The sequence below is a fragment of the Felis catus genome, chromosome D1, assembly GCF_018350175.1.
Source record: "Felis catus isolate Fca126 chromosome D1, F.catus_Fca126_mat1.0, whole genome shotgun sequence".
NCBI lineage: Eukaryota > Metazoa > Chordata > Mammalia > Carnivora > Felidae > Felis > Felis catus.
Window position 1 is genome coordinate 13,685,918 of NC_058377.1, and position 17,288 is coordinate 13,703,205.

The 17,288-nt window shown below is 50.3% G+C and overlaps 2 long non-coding RNA genes across 2 annotated transcripts in view; both read right to left on the bottom strand.

The window, feature by feature from the left end:
• Positions 1–3,185: 3,185 nt before the first annotated feature.
• LOC123380345 overlaps positions 3,186–17,288 on the bottom strand; it is a 111,220-nt gene continuing 97,117 nt past the window's right edge. Inside the window, exon 2 of the long non-coding RNA XR_006585955.1 lies at positions 3,186–3,798. This is a non-coding gene — a long non-coding RNA (uncharacterized LOC123380345). The remainder of the gene's footprint in view (positions 3,799–17,288) is intronic.
• LOC123380344 lies at positions 5,418–16,707 on the bottom strand. The gene is made up of 3 exons (XR_006585954.1): positions 16,178–16,707; positions 13,637–13,712; positions 5,418–11,650 (listed from the first exon to the last, which is right to left on the bottom strand). It is a non-coding gene; the product is annotated as an uncharacterized LOC123380344 (long non-coding RNA).

A 17,288-nucleotide genomic window follows, 5' to 3' on the forward strand; every position in this document is an offset into this window, starting at 1 on the left:
TAAAGCTCAGTTTATTTGAAAAAAGGACGGTGTAGGACAGATAAGCTGAAAAATTCAAAAATAGAGATTTAGGGCAGGGTGATAGTTCAGAAGAGGAACAGAGTGCAGATTTAGAACTGGACAGAATCCAGCCATGCTCACCAGGAAGACAGGGTGAGCAGCGGTGGAGAAGATTCATCTCAGCGGGCCTTGTAAAGCTTCATGGGGTTTAGTTTTGCACCCACTGGGTGCCCAGCTTGAGGAAGCAAGACCCATTAATTACAGGCCCTCAACTGCAGGTGGGACTGGACCCCTAATAAACGTCTGGGCTCAGTCAGGACAGGCTGAGGGACAGGGCAGGTTGGAGTCTGCAGGTGAAGGTTTTCAGTACCTACAGGTGCGTGGGCTGGGAGTGGCAGGGGCTCACAGTGATAGGATCAGGAGCTTTGTGAATATATACCCATAAAGTGTGGTGACACCATTTCCTCTCTCTTGTAGGTCATGTGCTAGATGGCCTAGTAGTTCTGTCAGTTCTGCGTGGAGGGGAAAAGGGGTGTGTGTGTGTGTGTGTGTGTGTGTGTGTGTGTGTGTGTGTGTGTACACACATGTGCATGCATGCATACACTTTCTGCTCCTTGCCAGGCTGGGATAAATTTTGCAGGGGTAAAGAAAGACTAAGCATCACCTAGTTCAGAAAAGACAAGGTCAAGAAGTGGAATCTTAAGTAGTCATTCATTCGGTCCAGGTCCTTATCAGCTGGCAGGACTTAAACTATACTTATTACTATTAATAATAATGCCAGGCACTCTTCTAAATATTTTATATGAATCAACTAATTTAATTACCACAATAACCTCGCCATACCCCTGGGAGGTCAGTTATTATTAACCACACTTTACAGATAAGGAAACTGACGCAGAGCTTGGAGGTTAAGCCACTTGCCCAAGGTCACATAACCAGTAAGTGTTCGAACCAAGAGTCAAATCCAGACAGTCTACTCCAGGCCTTCATGCTTAATGTCTGTATCATACTGAACACAACGAGAAAACCTACAGGTTCTGAAGGGCTGTCTTATAGAAGTGGTTTAAAAATCCTCTAAATTCTGGCTTCTAGAACTCAGTGGGATCGACTCTGTCTTCCCGTCCTGCTAGGCAAACGTACAGGCCCCGTGAGGGGTCACCGAAGGTGGAGATATTGTGGGGATGATTATTCTGATGTCTAAGAAGTGAGCCTCGGAGGGGCTAGCCACATTGGCGGAAGGTGGCAGGACGGCAGGCGAGCCTGGCCACGAAACAGGGCTCCCCGGGTCCCATCGCGCAGTAGTTCTTGGCTACATGGCAGCTTCTACTTCTGAATCTCCACCATCAGCCTTCCCGGTCCCCAAGAAACAGATGGAGCCACGGTATCTGCATTCATGGCTCAAGAGGTAAAAGAAAGTGTGTGTTGCAGCAAACTCTTTAAACAACAACCTTGGGCCTGTAGCACTGCCTCTATTCTTTCCAGAAACCTCACTCCATAGTGGATCACAGAATATTGACGCTTACTGTGGGCTGTTTGGAGTGAACAAACAAACTACTTGGTCCAGTTTCAACTATGAGTCAGTTTATAGGTGCACAGCTTAGTCATAGCATAGGACTTTGTCTGGCTTAATACCCAGGTCTGCCTTCTCAATTCCACCAGGGTTCATTCCAGGCATGCAAGGTGGTCATCGTTTCTACTTGGGTGCAGAGAGAAACAAAGTTCCTTCCCATCAGGGTTTTCTCCAGGCCAGCCCCCTGGGCAGACACACTCCTGGTGTAGCTCAGCTGAAGGATCTTTCTTTGCACCCCCATCCTGCATTTCCCAATTGCTTATCCTTTCTCCAGCAATACAGCCATGGAGTACCAGCATCTCCCAGTCTGACCTTCAGATGAAGGTCAGATGACTTTCCTTTGATCTAGAACAAACGGCCATGCAATGAGGGCAAACATAAGACTTGAGAGACAGGTCATTCCCTATGAGGCCATGTCGAGGGACCTCATGGATCCTGAGAGGTTTTGCCTATTCTTTTTATTTTGAATTTGCTTCCTGTTTAGAGGGTTGGGATGATGGCTGCAGCGAAAATATCTGGCTAGGTCCAATCCTTACTTTTTTAAAGGAAATATAATTTTCCATGACAAAACATGACTTTTCATGTTTCACAAGTGGGGCAAAAATCTACTGGCTACTGAGAAACCCTTTCTGGAGCCAAGGGCGAGAGGTCCAAAGCAGAAGACAAGACCTAGGGTCACCCACTGAAAATCTTAATCGGGTTGGAAATCCCAGGCTGTGATGGCAACACGGATGGTCATTCTCCTTCCAAACCCCCATTTGCATTCACCCTTACGTCTTCTCCCTTTAGGATGAACAGGCTCCATCAAGGATTGAGAGTGATGAGCTGGGATTAGGTCCAGGGTGGGGGGCGGGGGGGACGGAGAGTGGCAGAGGAGGCTGGCACTGCTGGCTTCATGTCTACTTTCAGTGTGAAAATCAAGGGAAATCCCACGGATTTCCCCAGGAAGGGATTCATTTGTTCCTTAAATGAACAAAACACAAAACACGGCATCTAGAAGATACCGTGTGGGGCGGGACTGCCCCAAACCCAGTGGACCACAGGAACTCAATAAAACAACAAATGAGAATCCCTTATTCCTCTTTTTCTTATTCCTTCCAGAAAGGCTTTGCATTAAAAAGAAAATAAAACCCAACAATTCTAAAATTGAGAGAAACCAAAATGGAAGTGAAGAAAATACAAAAATGCATACACATGCGTAGGCTTAAAATATAGGAATTTGTGCCATAAATCATACTAGTTATTGGGCGGGGGAGCCCAGCTTCATTCCATCCCCTGCCCTAGGAGTATGCCCAGTGTCCCCCTTTTTTGGTTCCAGAGCTGTTTTCCTTCACGTTCTGGGATAAAGTTCTTGTCTGGTAAATGTCTAGGAGGCTCTTACAGCTGTAAGTGAAAAGGTGAGCTCCCGGCCCCTCCCCAAGGAATAGGGGACCCTTTAACTTCCCCCAGGACCCCACTTGCACAGAGCAGGTATGAATAGCCTGGACACATCATCTGCTATCCATAGGGAAGGGCCAAAGGTTTTTGTTTTTTTTTCCCCCTTAGGGACCCTCCACACATTCTGGTCAAGGGTCCATGGTGTTGTAAAACAAAAGAAGAGGAAGAAAGTTCGAGCTCATGCTGCTAGTTCAGTTTATTTCAGTATCTCCTGTTCTGCAGGCATCAGGTACATCACAGGCAGGGAAATTGGGTTTCAGAAATAGCACCTGTCGGGGAACGGCAGGCACCACTCCCCACCCCCGTCAGCACCAAATGGTCTTAATTAACTTTGGACACTTCTGCACCTCACACTTTACTTCTGAATGTTATTGAAAGTTGTCAGAACTTGTCTCACTTTTTTCTTTTATTAGTAATGTGTAAATACAATGCCTCGGGAGTGTTACTAAAACACGGAATCTAATCCCAGGAGATTAATTTATGAACGCAGCATAGGGTGAAGTTGCATCCTGGTGGCTGCAAATTGATGTTGGTAAGAGCCACAGCATCGGCCTCTCCAAACCCACAGGGATCCAGAAGGCCAAGAGGGCTGGAGGCAAGCAGGGATGGGGAGGAGAGCTGGCTTCTGCTGCTCCAGGACACAGGACCTTGGGTTTCTCTTGCTGGGGAGGAGGCGAGTAAGGCCGCCTTTCTTTCCTGATGGGGCGGTGTCCCCTGCAAGTCTGTCCATTCATTAGCCAAGTCCATGGGCATTTATTGAGTGCTTCTGCTACATCAATCTCAGCTCAGCTCTGTGGGAATCAAAACAAGAAAAGCAATAGATACTGCTTGTGATGACTTTACCTTCCTTGGAGAGTCAAACAGAGGCCCTTGAAACTACTGGAGAACAAAGCCAGACTCTTAGCAAGCATGGGATTGCGTCTAGCAGATTTTAAGTGCATGGATTCTGTGTGGAGGAGAGTCAGTGTGGGCTGGAGCCACCAGATAAATCCTCCAGGTGCCGTAGTTGCTGAGGTGGGGTAACTGACCCCAAGCATAAGGTAGTGGGGTTAATGGTGGGGGTGCCCAGGGTCCTTTCTCAAGGGCACAAGAGATTGGGTTAATGGTGGTCCCAGTGCTATTTGTATTTCCTCAGTGGAGCTGAGGCCAGACAGTCTGGTGAGAAGACAGTCAGAGTATGTTGGCTTAGAAGCTGTGCTCTGCACAAGCTTGAGAAAACATCTGCCCATCCTTATCCTGAGGGGTAGCTGAGCACCCTGGCCGGGTATCACGGATCTCTCTCTCTCTCCAGGGAGCTGCGAGCACTGAGAAAACAAGTCTTAGGAATTTCAGAGGTGGTTCTCATTGGTGAAGGCAAAAGAGGCCGCGGAGGCAGGGGTTCCCAGCGTCTTGGGGGCCCACCTACGCAAGCCGGTGGAGCCTGGAATGGGGGAGGCGAGGCGAGGTCAGCGGGGCCTTCCATTCTGGGGCGATGATCTGCTGTCTCTTTGGGGACCAGAAACAGGCGAGGACACCTGTGCAGTTGTCGGGAAGTGGGGGGGGGGCTGGGGTTCAGCTCCTGCCCACTCCCTGGGTATTCTGGGAGTCCCCCCTCCCCTCTCCCTGCGTCCCTTTCTCCAGCTGGCCTCCTGCCTGCGCTCCAGGGCTCCTGCTGCACCGCTCCCTGCCCCTAGGTGCTCATCCGGGGAGCAGGTGTGTGTGTGTGTGTGTGTGTGTGTGTGTGTGTGTGTGTGTGTGTGTGTGTAATGTGTGTGTGTGTGTGTGTGTGTGCACGCGCGCGCGCGCACGCGTGTGGAGGGGGGCGCAGACCCCGAGGGAAGGCCAGAGGGTGCACAGGCCCCCTCTCGGGGCTGAAGGCGGGTCCAGCAGGCGGGAGGAGGGAGCAGGCGGGTCAGGGGGCTCCCCCGCCCTTCACCTTCCACCGCAGGCACGAGCGCTGGAGGCGGCGCGGGGGGAGTGCTCCCTCCTGCGGGAAGCAGCCAATGGGCGCGGCGGCGGGGCCGGCTGACGGGTCCCGGAGAGTGGCTGCGGGGACCGCCTTCCGCAGCGGAGGCCCAGTGATCGGAAGCGCCAGCCTAAGGGGACAGAGGAGCCCCAAGCTCCGCTCCTCGCTCCCGCTCCTTCTCCCCTTCCTTTTCCCAGCGCATCTTTCCCTCCTCGGGCGAGGTCCGCAGAGACGGCCCCCGCCAGCAGGGCAGCTCCCTGCTGACCCTCGCGCCCCCGCGCCGGCCGCCGCCCGCGCAGCCTGCAAGCCTCAGGTCCACACCACCCGGCCCGGCTCCCGGGCCTTGCGGAGACTCGCGGGGGCCCTCCCCGGGGGGCGATGGGGAGAGGCTGGCGTGACCCAGATGGAGGGCACTGGGACGCCGCCTGGCCGTGGAGACGCTTAGCGTTCTAGAAATTCAGAACCCAGAGAAACCAGGGCCCAGCCCCGCTCATAAGCAAGTCGTGCATTTCAATCCGAGTTTCCTCCCCGGGAGTCGGCTCTGAGTGTGTGATCTCCCAGATGGGCATGGCTCCGATTCCATGCTCCCTCGGTTGCAGAGACACGGACTCGGGACTCAGGACTTTGAAGAAAGGGCAGGCCTAGTCTCTCCCTCCTGCTGTCTCCTCTCATTGGACACCTACTCCCGGGCACCCCCACCAGGCAAAGAAGTGTAGCCCAAATCACCGCCTGGCCAAAGGGCTGATCGCTTATGCCCCCCGCAGGCCGATGGGAGTAGCAGGAGGCAGGGGCCAGGCGGTGTGAGGCCCGAGCACTTAGTAGGTGATGAAAAAACACAAACCAAGCAGAGTCCTTGGTCCCCATGGTTGCTGGGGAGGTGAGATTCAGAGCTGCAGGGGGCCGGGAAGACAGAGGTCATGGCCCTGGCAGCCCAGCCCCATTAGCTGGCTGGTGGCAGACAGCCAGTGCTTTTGAGGGCTCACACAAGACGGGCGATTGAAGGGCGGCTCTTTGCAGCTGCTGCCAGACTAATCCCAGGCGGGCAGTCCATGCCTTTCCTTTTAGTCTCAGCCCATTCGCTGGCTCTGCCCTTCGGAGGAGGCCCTCTGGGCCCTCCTGGGGCTTGAGATTAACCCCTAAAAGCTGAGTTTTGTTTGCAGAGCTCTCTCCAAAGCTGAGGGAGCCCCAGGAGTCTCCTGTTCTTGCTGCTTGTTGACTAGGGGATCCGTGAGGTCAGACGGTGCTGGCAGTTCCTCAGCCCCTGGCCCCAGACACACACTCAGTCTGAGAGTCTGCCAGGAAGCCTCTCTCGGACGCCCAGCCTGGCAGTCCTGCCTTCCCCAGCCCTGCAGGGCACAGCCACCAGGGCCTTTTCCTACAGGCTCAGCCCCACCCAGTTTCAGAGCCTGCCTTGACCAAGCTAGGTGGGCACCAGTTCCTCCATCTTGCTGGTAGGGGCCGTGCCGTGCTCGGGTGTCTGCCCACACATTCAGCATCCAGCATGCTGGGGGCAAACTCCCCTCCTTTAATCACACCCCTGGGGTTCTGCTTAGTTGCCTGCCCCAGAGCCCCTGTCACACCTGGCTACCCTGTTGGTACCTACCTCCTCTCCGGCCCCTCCCCACCCCCATCCCAGGGAGCTGAATCTGTTCCTCTTGGACGCCCAATGCCACTGGGATCACGCTCTGACCGGGCTGACCATCCAGAACCACAGCTGTACTATCTATCGACGTTTGAGGGTCTCTGCTGCCAGCTTCCCACTAATTCCCGCCCCCTTCTTCATGGGTACCAACCACACCCTGAAATCAAGCCCATGTCTCCCTGCCCCCATGCTCACTAGCTCAATCTACCTCCTATATTCTGTCAGGTGCCCTGTGCCATTTCAATGTCTGCTCCAGCTTGATAGAGAACCAGGAACCACAGTGAGTTCTACCTTTCTTTCTCTACTCATGTGGTTTGCATATGACCCTCTAGCTTTCTACCCCTCTCCTGGGTGAGTACCTGCCCTTCCCGCAGCCCTGACAGATGAGGCTCTTTTTTGAGGACCTGAGGGTGACTGTGAGTTAGATTGAGGGTAGCTACACCACCTGATGGGTGCTTTCTTTGAGCCAGATATTGTTCTAAGTACCAAGGATAACAAAGATGAAAAGATAGGGTTCTGTCTGCTCCCAGAGATTTTCTTGGTGGTGGGGAACCAGGAAAACCATCGGAGATACACCATAAGAGAAGTGATCACAGAGGCAGATTCTAGCAGAAGAGGGAGCTTCTGGGAACATCCTGCCTTAGAGCTCACCAGGTGTGCTGGCCTCTGCCAGTCTACCCCCAAGCAGAGGGATGGTCAGGGGCAGAGAAGTGAAGAGCAGAACTGAGCTGGACACAGGGAGCCAGTGTGGGTCTGAAAGCACCTCCAGGGTCAATGGACTTCCCTTCATGTACTTGGTCCTATGTGGCATAGGGAGGTGACAGAGACCTAGAGGAAAGAATTCTAACAGGAGGTGGAGGAAGAAAAGGTGCTATAGCGGGCACAATCAGTATGTTACTAATATATGGAAAGGAGGGCATTTTGCTGAGTTTTGGGGGAGACTTCCCATAGTACACATTACTATCAAATGATCATTGCATATGGGGTAGGATGGGAAATTATCTGCAGTGGATGGTTCTAAGTTTAGGCACCTAGCATCCTCTATGCCCACCTTTTTTGGGGGGTGGGGATGGTACTATAAATTCCTTTTGGGGAAACATCTTTCCTGCAATTGTCAGTGCCTCGAGTTAAGTCGGGCATCCCTCCCTCCCCGTTTATTTTCTCCCTCCAGGTGGTGTTTGAGACTCAGGGTTAAACCATTGATCACATTTCCAACCAGAGGCATGGTGATTGGTGCAAGGATGACCCAGGTCACCCAGTGAGTGTCCAGCTCAGGACTTAGGTGAATTTTGTGCAGAGGAAAAGTAGCTCCTTCTCTGTTGGGCAGGGGATAGTGAGAATGTGGTCCTGAAGCAGCTGCTGCCATTTGCTGCCACCAGGTCCTGGATGAGCTGGAGCAGAGGCAGAGGAAGCCTTGCCAAAGGATGATGAGAGAGAAACTCTGTCCTGGGGACAGTTCCCTGAGTCACGCTCTAGATATCTAAAGCCTGGCTTAGCTCTGGATTTGTCAGTTACATAATCGAATAAATTCCCTCTTTATTTAGGCACTTGCGCTGGGGATTTGATCACTTGTAACAGGTAACCGAAAGAGATATAACTGATATGTGTATATTGAGCCCCTCCTATGTGCAAAGCACTGTGTTCAATGCATTTAATTATAGCCCCTTATTGAATAGCGGGCTGTTATTGTCCCTGTTTTTCTGAAGAATCTGAGGCTCAGATAGGTTGGGACTCTGGGAGCTGGGGAGTTTACTTAGAGACAAAAATTTAGGAAGCTTAGGCTGGGCCTTAAAGGGCCCAAGCCTTCAGGGAAAAGAAAAAAAAAAATCAAGTCTAAGTCAAAAAAAAAAAGAAAGAAAAGGAAAAGAAACTTCAATTAAATGACAAGTTCCCCTTCTACAACCTCAGTCCCTCTCGTCCTGCTGTTCTCATGGCTTCTGAGCCTCTCAAGGTGTGGGAAGAGGCGAGACTCATATTACAGGTAGAGATACAAATTCTGCGGGTTGGTAGACTTGTGGTTGCGTTTGCAAAGCTATCGTTATTTCTGCAAGACTTTGGCATAGGGAGATGCTGGGTCACACAAGCAGGGTGAGGGGCACAAGGGTGGCAAGATGCCTGGAGTCATCATGCCTGCTTTCTGAGCCTCCTGTGGGTTCTGGTGAGAGAGCAGGAGAGACTCCTAATTCAGCTCTTGATCTGCCCTGTCCATGCTAGGGGATGCTCTGGGCAGGGGAGAGTTAATAGCCAACCTCCTTCGGAAAAGAAAAAGGCTTCGGTTACAAAACCCAACAGCACGGAGGGAAGAGACGCAAGTTACCAGCCACAGAAGCTTAAAAAGGAACCCACCCACAGCTCCCGCTACAAATGCTTTTAGCCACATGTTAAATCTCCCCTCTAATGGCACCCCCTGTTAAACGAGATATGTCACCCGACCTGAGGAGGCTGACTTGAAAGGCAAATAGTTGGAAGTGATTCCACACGTTATTAGTGAGAGCTGTTCTCACATTTCCGGCAGAAATAATGGAGCTGAGGTCTGAAGAGATGACTAATACCTCCCCATTACTGACCCGAGGCTGGGCATTACATTGTGATCCTGGCCACTCGGCTGGCCCTTCAAGCGTATTTTTCGGTGCTTGTCCTCTGGGTGTTTTCTGCTGGATGGCTCTATTCACGTTCACCTCGGCAGCCCAGCCTATTGAAACGAGGAGGCTTTCCTTCACAAGGCAGCGTTCTTCGCCATGGGGGCCAGGGAAGAAGGGCAGGGGCCACCCAGGGCACAAGTGACCTGCCTCGGTGATTGGGGTTGGTCCCCTGCCTCACGGAAAGGCTGCATCAAACTTGTCCCAGACACACAGGAATCCATCCAGATCCTAATTTCATATGGGATTCTGTCATCTTCTTTAATAGCCTTTATGGGCGTTTTACAGTCCTTCCTGTCGGGAAATTCTTTGGGTTTAATCTTAAAGCTCTCCTATTAAAATGTTAGCCTGTGTCTCCTTTTTTCCCCCCTTCAATAGCATAGAAGAATATGAGCTTTATAGACTTTAAAGGGAGAATTTAACAAGAGCCAACATTTACCGAGGGCTGGCTATGTGGCAGTCACCGTGTTGGGTGCCTTACAATGCCTTCCTTAGCTCCTTAATACACACACACAGCTATGGCCCTGTCCTGGGTCGCCAGGGACCTTGATGTTGGTGCACCTGTCTAGTGGACATATTTCACTTCTTGATTCCTTTATCCTCTCAGCGATATTCAACCCTCTTGACCACTGTCTCCAGGTGAAACATCCTCCTTTCCTGTTCTCTGGGGTATGATGCTTAACTGGATTCTTTTCTCCTATCCGGGTATTTCTTCCCAGTTTCCTTTGTAGGTTCATCTTCCTCTGCTATCTGCCACGTGTACGTTGGAGTTCCTGAAGAAGTGACCCTCGTTTCTTCTTATTCTATATTCTCTCCAACGGTGACCATCCCCAAACCAGTGGCTCCCTTATGTACCTCCAACCCAGACCTCTTCTGTCCCTTCCAGAGCTGAATGTCCAATGATGTACTTGGAGGCTCTGCTCTGCTATCTCAAAGTTGCCTCTAACTCAACATTTTCAAAACTGAATTCACTGCCTTCCCTCACAATCTTGGCCTTTTCCACTGTTCTCTTTCTCCAGGTGCTTTGCACAAACTGGAAACCTGGAGGGCTCCCCCTGTCTCCGCAACCCTCATCTAACTGATCACCAAGCCCCTGCTGATTTGACTTCCTAATTATTTCTTGATGCTTCCTTTCTCTCGTTGTCTGCCACCACCCTAGATCAAGGTGCCATTCTTTCCTGCTGGTGACAGCTTTCTGAGCTCACGTCACCCGCGCTGGCCTCCCACCCACCGCAGTCTGTTCACGCTGTAGTCCAAGAGCCTTTCTCAAAACTCAGATTTGGCCATGCGGCTTCTAAGTTGAGACTTCCCACCCTTCCTAACATGTAGACGGAAATCCTCACCAAGGCCCTCCCCAGTGTGGCCGTGCTATCTCCTTGTAAGACGAGAGTCTTAACACTTTTCCTCCCCACTCTCCAGGGTCCAGTGTGTGCCCTTCTCTCGGCTTCTTAGTCCATGCTCCCTCTTGCCTCAGGATTTTTGCACGTGCTGCCACTTCTGAAGCACTGTTCTTCCTTGCTGCTTCGCCAAGTTAACCTTCTGTCAGCTCTGGGCTCTCAGCTCGCGAAGCTTCTGCACATCAGCTTCCCGCGGCCTCTCGGACCAGACGAGGCCTCCGCCAGGCTCAGAACAGCTCTGCAACCATTTGCTGAGGCCGCTGCTCCGGCTCTGCACACTCCGTCGTCAGCCTTGAGGGTCCTGCCACAGATCCTCCCGCGACGCCCCTGTTTTCCTGCCTGTTTCCCCCTCCCACTCATCAGGGGAAAAACTGCAGCCACCTCTACCTTTTCCAGCCCCTGTTTTGCCCTTGCATCCATGAGTCCCGCTAAAATGTTTCCGGCTGTTGAGTCCCTGGAGGCTTGCAGCCTGTCCACAGCTGTTGTTTGCAAGTGCTCCTGACACCCTGGATGCAGATTTCCAGGGGCCATGCTGTCGGTGGCCCGGCCTGGAGAGGGAGGGCGTGGGATCCCCTGCTCCTCCGAACCTGTCACCCTGTGTCTTTTGTCACCCTGGGCCTGCCGGCTGGTAGGGTCCTCAAAGAACCATGCTGGCTGCCAAATTCTCCTTTTTTTTGGCGAAAGCTTGACTCCTTTCATAGAATCTAACCTAATTTATTTGTTCTCTTTCGAGCATTTACTTTCTCGTATATAAATACTGGGCAGTGGGGTTGAAGCTTGCGCCTCGCGTACGGGAGTGGTGACAGCTGCAAAAGCAGGTTTATTTTTAAATAAAAACCGGAAAGTTATGAGGCTCCTGAGGTTTTCTGCATTTTTATTTTTTATTCAAAAGGGGGAAAAAAAAGGGCAGGGGAGAAAAAAAGGATGAGGGGAAACAGTGCCTGTGTCTCTGCTTCCTCTTTTCACGGCTCCCTGTTTTCATCTCCTTTCCCCACTTCCCTTCCCTGGCATTGGGCATCTCTATAAAGAAAGGGAAGGAGTGATTACTTCTAAGAAGGGAGTGGGGGGATCCGTTGAAGCCGAGCATTAGGCATGCAGCCCCTGAGCAAGTCGAATGCATGGTAAAATATTACCTTAATAACATACTCACAGAGAGCTATGTGTAAATGGCAACAGCTGCTTTTGTGATGACCGTGTTATAAATGATTGCAGCCCTGATCATTAATAATGCATCTGAACAATAACAACTTGATTCCAAGGAAAGAGTACAGCCTTTCATTTCTTCCTGGCATGCGAATTTACTCTTGCCATTGTGTGAAGTGACTGGGTGCTAGGAATAAGGACCCGCACTGAACCTGGGAAGCAGGGGAGCAGCTCAGCCCATTCCTGCACACCCCCCCCCCCCACCTCCAGGTAAGATGGGGCTTCTGGAGGCCTCTCTGGAGCTTTTTCCTTTGCCCACAGTGTTGACCTTCGGGCTAGCCTGCACCCTTTAAGCCTCTCCACCGCCCTGGGACCTAATGCATCACAAAGCTGCCACTCTGATGGTGGCTCCCCATGAGATAGGATCCTGGAAGCCACCCTTCAGTTGGTGTTGACTACCAAGGGTCGCTTTCCTTTCACTTGTCTGAGGTTACTGTTCTGCCTGAAAGACAAAGTCCAGACCCTTTAGGCTGTCACACCAGGAACCTTCACAGTCCAGCTCCAAACCTCGACCACATCCCAGCAGCCACCTTATTCCACACTCGGTTCTAATTGCTCCAAACTACTCAGGCTTCCAAAAATACACCGTGCTACTGACGCCCTTTGTGCCTTGCCATCTACTATCTTCTCTGTTCTGCCTATAGAACTCCTACTCATCCTTCAAGACCTCGGTCAAATATGCCCCTTTTCTCCACCTGCCCAGGGCAGAGTTAGCTGCTCCGTCCTCTGTGATCTTATCTCTACGGTAACATTTCACACATGCCTCAACTACAGCATTAATCTCACCACACACTGTAATACTTCACTTTTATGTTGGTTTCCTCTCTGGGATTTGAGCTTATTAAGGGCAAGAAGTATGTGTTAGTATTCTTTATGTCTCCATCCCCTAGCACAGTGCTCAGCAATCATTAAATATTCAATAAATGTTGCACACACCAAAAATAAACAACCATTCAATAAACACTTTTCTATTTTCTTATGTTTGATGATATTTGGGGACTCTGGGTTCTGAGCTGGCATCAGATACTGTTGTGAAGATTCATTCTTACTCATTGAGGGTGCCCCCTTGAAGCATGGTGACCCTGGGTTGTGGCCGAAGGTGGTTAGCTGTTACCAGTGTCAGTGGGGATGTAGCCCATTGGCCTAGCCATTTGGCAGACGACAGTCTGCCCCTGTCTGGTCCTCTGAAGTTGCGAGTTTCTCCTACAACTGCTTTGCTCCCTGTATCTCCATCTCTACTCTGGTTTAAAGGTCACACAATTTACTATACTGAGGAGGGCCTCACTATACCAAAGAGGTGCCCCTTGGGTAAGCCACAGGTACACAGGCTTACGTTGCTCAACTCATTTCGGTGTGCCTTCAACACAGGGCTGACCTCTATAATTGTTTCTGGCTCCCCTTCTTGTATATTCTTGTTTCAAGCTCTGATCTGGCCCAGAGGTTTTTCTTTGGTTTCCTTGATCACTGGGAAAACAAGATCTTTTTTCTCTGGGCCTTAAGTTCATTCCTCCACACAGCCATCTGAACCTGACTGGGTTCCTTTTGCGCTGGGGCCTCAGAACTGCAATGAATTAGACACTCCCTGCTCTGGATATAAAGACCCCATGGTCAGTTCCCTGAAACCACCCCTGTTTTAACTATTCTTCCTGCTCTAAAAGCTTTTTCTTGCTTTCTGCCTTTTATGACCACACTCTAAAACCACTCTCCTCTCTTCCTGTTCTAAAACTTCATCATCATTTCTGAATCCATGTTTTCTCTACAAGTCCTAATTTTTTACAACTCTGACCTCAGAGCATCACTTACTCCATCTGTTGTTTCTGGCCCTGCTTTCCATCAGAATTGCCAATCCAAGGACTCACCTTCCAGACTAATTTCTCGCCTCAGGATAAAAAAAAAAAAAAGAATGATCAGAAAAAATTTGCACATCCGTAAGTTCAAGAATTTATTTTATTTATTTATAACTTGCCTTCTTGCAAAAAGGATTTAAAACTGTTCACAAAGATGCAAATGATACGGCAAGATAAAACAAACAAAAATAAGTCGGGTTTTTTGTTTGTTTTTTGTTTTTTGTGTTTTTTTTTTTTTGAAGAAAAGGAAAAAGGTAACAAGGCTAAGAGAAAGTTGTAGAACCATGAAGGAGGTTCACTGTGGATGTTGTGAAGTCCTATCTACCTGCTGGTGGTGGCCACAGAGTTCACCAGAGTTCATCCCATAGTCAACACAAGAGGGGAGTGAGATCGGTTACAACATTCAGTACCCAGAAGACAAAAACACACCTAAATTTTTCATGAAAACTACAATAATTTAGGGTACCAAGACCAGAGAAAAATTCCTGCTAAGTCTTAAGCTATGTTTTCCTAACAAAATGGGTTCTCCACAGCAATCTTAGACTAAACACTGTTGAATGTTCTTTGTGCAAACTTTAGCAAATTTTAACTTAGCAGGAGTGTTGAGAGAATATTCGAGTGACACAGCAGTGTTTGAACTTGGTGCTCTTGGAGCTTCCTTTCAACTTGACTTTCTTGGTGTGCTGATAGTTACGAAGACCTGTAAGATTTGGTCCCTCCCACAGGGACCTAACACTTTCCTAGGGTAGCTGCTCTTAGTGCAGCTGACACTGGGACGTTCCCTGGGCAGGGCTCTAGAGCCTGCATGTTTAATATATATGATTCTGATACAGATGCTTCAGGTAAGTACTACGATGATGGGGGATCAAAGCATCGATCAACAGTGCAAGGCACCATGTGCTAGGTATCTTGAAATGCTAAAAACAAATGACAGGGAGCAATCATTTTTGGCAGGTGTGTTAAGAGAAGGAGATGTCACCATCTGAGTCACGAGTAAGAGGAGACACAGGATGAGGAGGAAGACCTTCAGGCAGAGGAAACAGACTAGAGAAAAAAGTCAGAAGAGGAAAAGTGCCATGCTTGCTTAAGAAACAGCAAATAGATCTGTGGGTCTGTGTGTAAGGTCTATGTAGAGGAAATAGTAGGGGACAGGGCCAGAAAGGTAGGTCGGGGACAAATTGTGAAGGGCTTTGAATACAGATGATGAGTGTGAGCTTTACTCAGTAGGCAACAGGGAGCCACTGAAGGCTGTAGAGTCCCACAATGATGTGATCCAAGTAGTACTTGAGAAAGGTTAATTTGGTTGTGGCATATAGAATGGATTAGTGGGCAGGAAGATTGCACAGGATTTGGTACCTAGAAGGTACCCTATAAATTGCTCTTTGAATAAAATGTTTGAATAGAGCAAACAAGGGACTCTTGCAAAAGTCTAGGCGCAAGGCGATAAACACCTTAAGGGAGTAACATGGAAAATAAAAAGCAAGGGAAGAAGGCTGTGACATTCATAAAGAAGAAATTATGGACCATGGTGACCTGCCATGCACGGTGAAGGCAAGAAAAGAGTCATTGCTCCGAAGCTTGGAATTGAGCTACTCAACAAATCGTGGGTCCCCTCCCTGTACCAAGAAAGTCAGAGGAAGCCCTGGGTGAGGTATCAGATGATGAGACTTTGAATTTGAGATGTGAATTGAGGCTTATGAGAGGGATGAGGGCTAGCAATTCTGGTCCAGGAACAGGGGGCTTCTGTAGGAATGTGGGCTGGAAGGTAGAATCTTGAGCAGTGCCCATACTTTAGGGTTGGGAGCACAAAACCAAGCCATCCTAGGAGACAACTGTATCAGAAGGGAACTAAGCTAGGACAGGGTCTGGAATTCAGGTGCGGGAGCATTTGAAGAAGAATACACTGGAAACAGCCTTCTGGGCGGCAGACAGGTGCGGGGTGGGGGGAAGAGCTGAAAGCACTCGGGGATTTAGTGATGGGGTTGTCAACTGGTGCCCTTGGAAGAGGGAGTTTAAATGAGCGATAGGGATGTCATCTTAGCTCCATTTGTCAGGCCCCAGATTAGAACAGGGGTCCTCAATCCATATACATACTTCCAGGATTTCTCTTTCTTTCTCTCTCTTTTTCTTCCCCCCCCTCCCCATTCCACCTGTTCCTTCCATTGCTGGCTCCTGGCTAGACCTATCTGCTCCCTCTTCCTATTCCATATGGCGCAAGAGGACCCTTAAAAGGCAATTGGCCTTTGGTGAAACCTCAATGACCATGAAATTCCATCACCCAAGAAATGGAGGCAGACGCAGCCTAGAATCCGCTTCTTCTAGGCCAGCTGCCTGCTGTCCTTCTGGCCGGGTTCCGTTTATACCCATGCCCTGAAGTCCATGCCAATTCAAACAGCTTGTTTTAAGTTTGACAGTCAGCTATATAGTTATCGCTCTGTATTTACCAGAGCTCTTTGGTTGCAAGTAACAGAAACAACTTGTATTATCTTTTACTAACCGAGGGCATTTTACTGGCATGTGTGATCGGGAAATTTAGCTCTTCCTGGATTAAGGGACCAGATGATGTCATCAGGATTCTTTCTGTCTATATTCACACTCCGCACGTCTCTGCTTGGCTTCATTATTTCCTCCTGCAAAGAGGCCTTCTCCAGGTGTCTGGGAAGGTATGTATCTCCAGCAGCCTCTGACAATGCTCCGACTGGAAAAATTTCCAGGGAAAACTCTGATTAGCCAGACACAGCCCCATGTCCATCCCTGAACCATCCCTGTGGCTAAGAGCATGAGGAGTGATGATTGACTGGACCTCAACTGCCTGCCATCCCTGCTCCTAGGAGTGATCGGCACCCCCTTAGAATTGCATGATTGACATGGCCACTAAGTGGTTTCCCACAGGAAGGAAGAATGGCAATGGGCAACAGTGGGGGGGGGTCAGTTCAAAACACTAGCTGTCCAATTACATTCCAAGTACTTGGCTTATAGCTTCTCTGTCATTCCAGCAAGGCTGTGCCTGTATGTCTCACATTCCCATCACTGCCCTAATTAGTGGGCTGAGAGCTAAAGTAAGCTGAATTCCAAGCATCCCCCCCCCACCCACCCACCCAGGCCGCCCACCTCTCAGGGCTCGCTTCGTGACAGGCATCACCCACGTGGGCAGGTGTCTCCTGGTTTCCAGAGGCCCCAGGCTGGGGTGGCAGGGGAGGCTTAGATCAGGGCAGTGATGGGTTGGCTGAGGCATGTGGGAGCAGAGGCAGAGCCAGCCCCCGGTGCTGAGCCAGGCAAGATGAAGGTGCTCTAAGGCAGGAGCCCGAGGGCAGATTGCCCACTTGCTGCCTGAATCCGCAGGAGGACTCGGTGCTTTCTGAGGACCTGCGTTGGCTTGCTCTGTGACCTTAGGCTAGACACTTAATTGCTCAGGGCTGCTTCCCTCACTCTCCCATCTGGCAAGCAGAAATACTGACGGCTGCACTGGCCGAAGCCGTGCCTTTCTAGGGGGTGTGTCGCCTTGGGGCTCGGTGCTATGGAAAATGGTTCCCAGTCTACACTGTGCCTCTAGATGCTGCTTGGCGCCCCAGCCTGCTTGGCAGAAAGTGGGTCTCTGAAGATCTTTG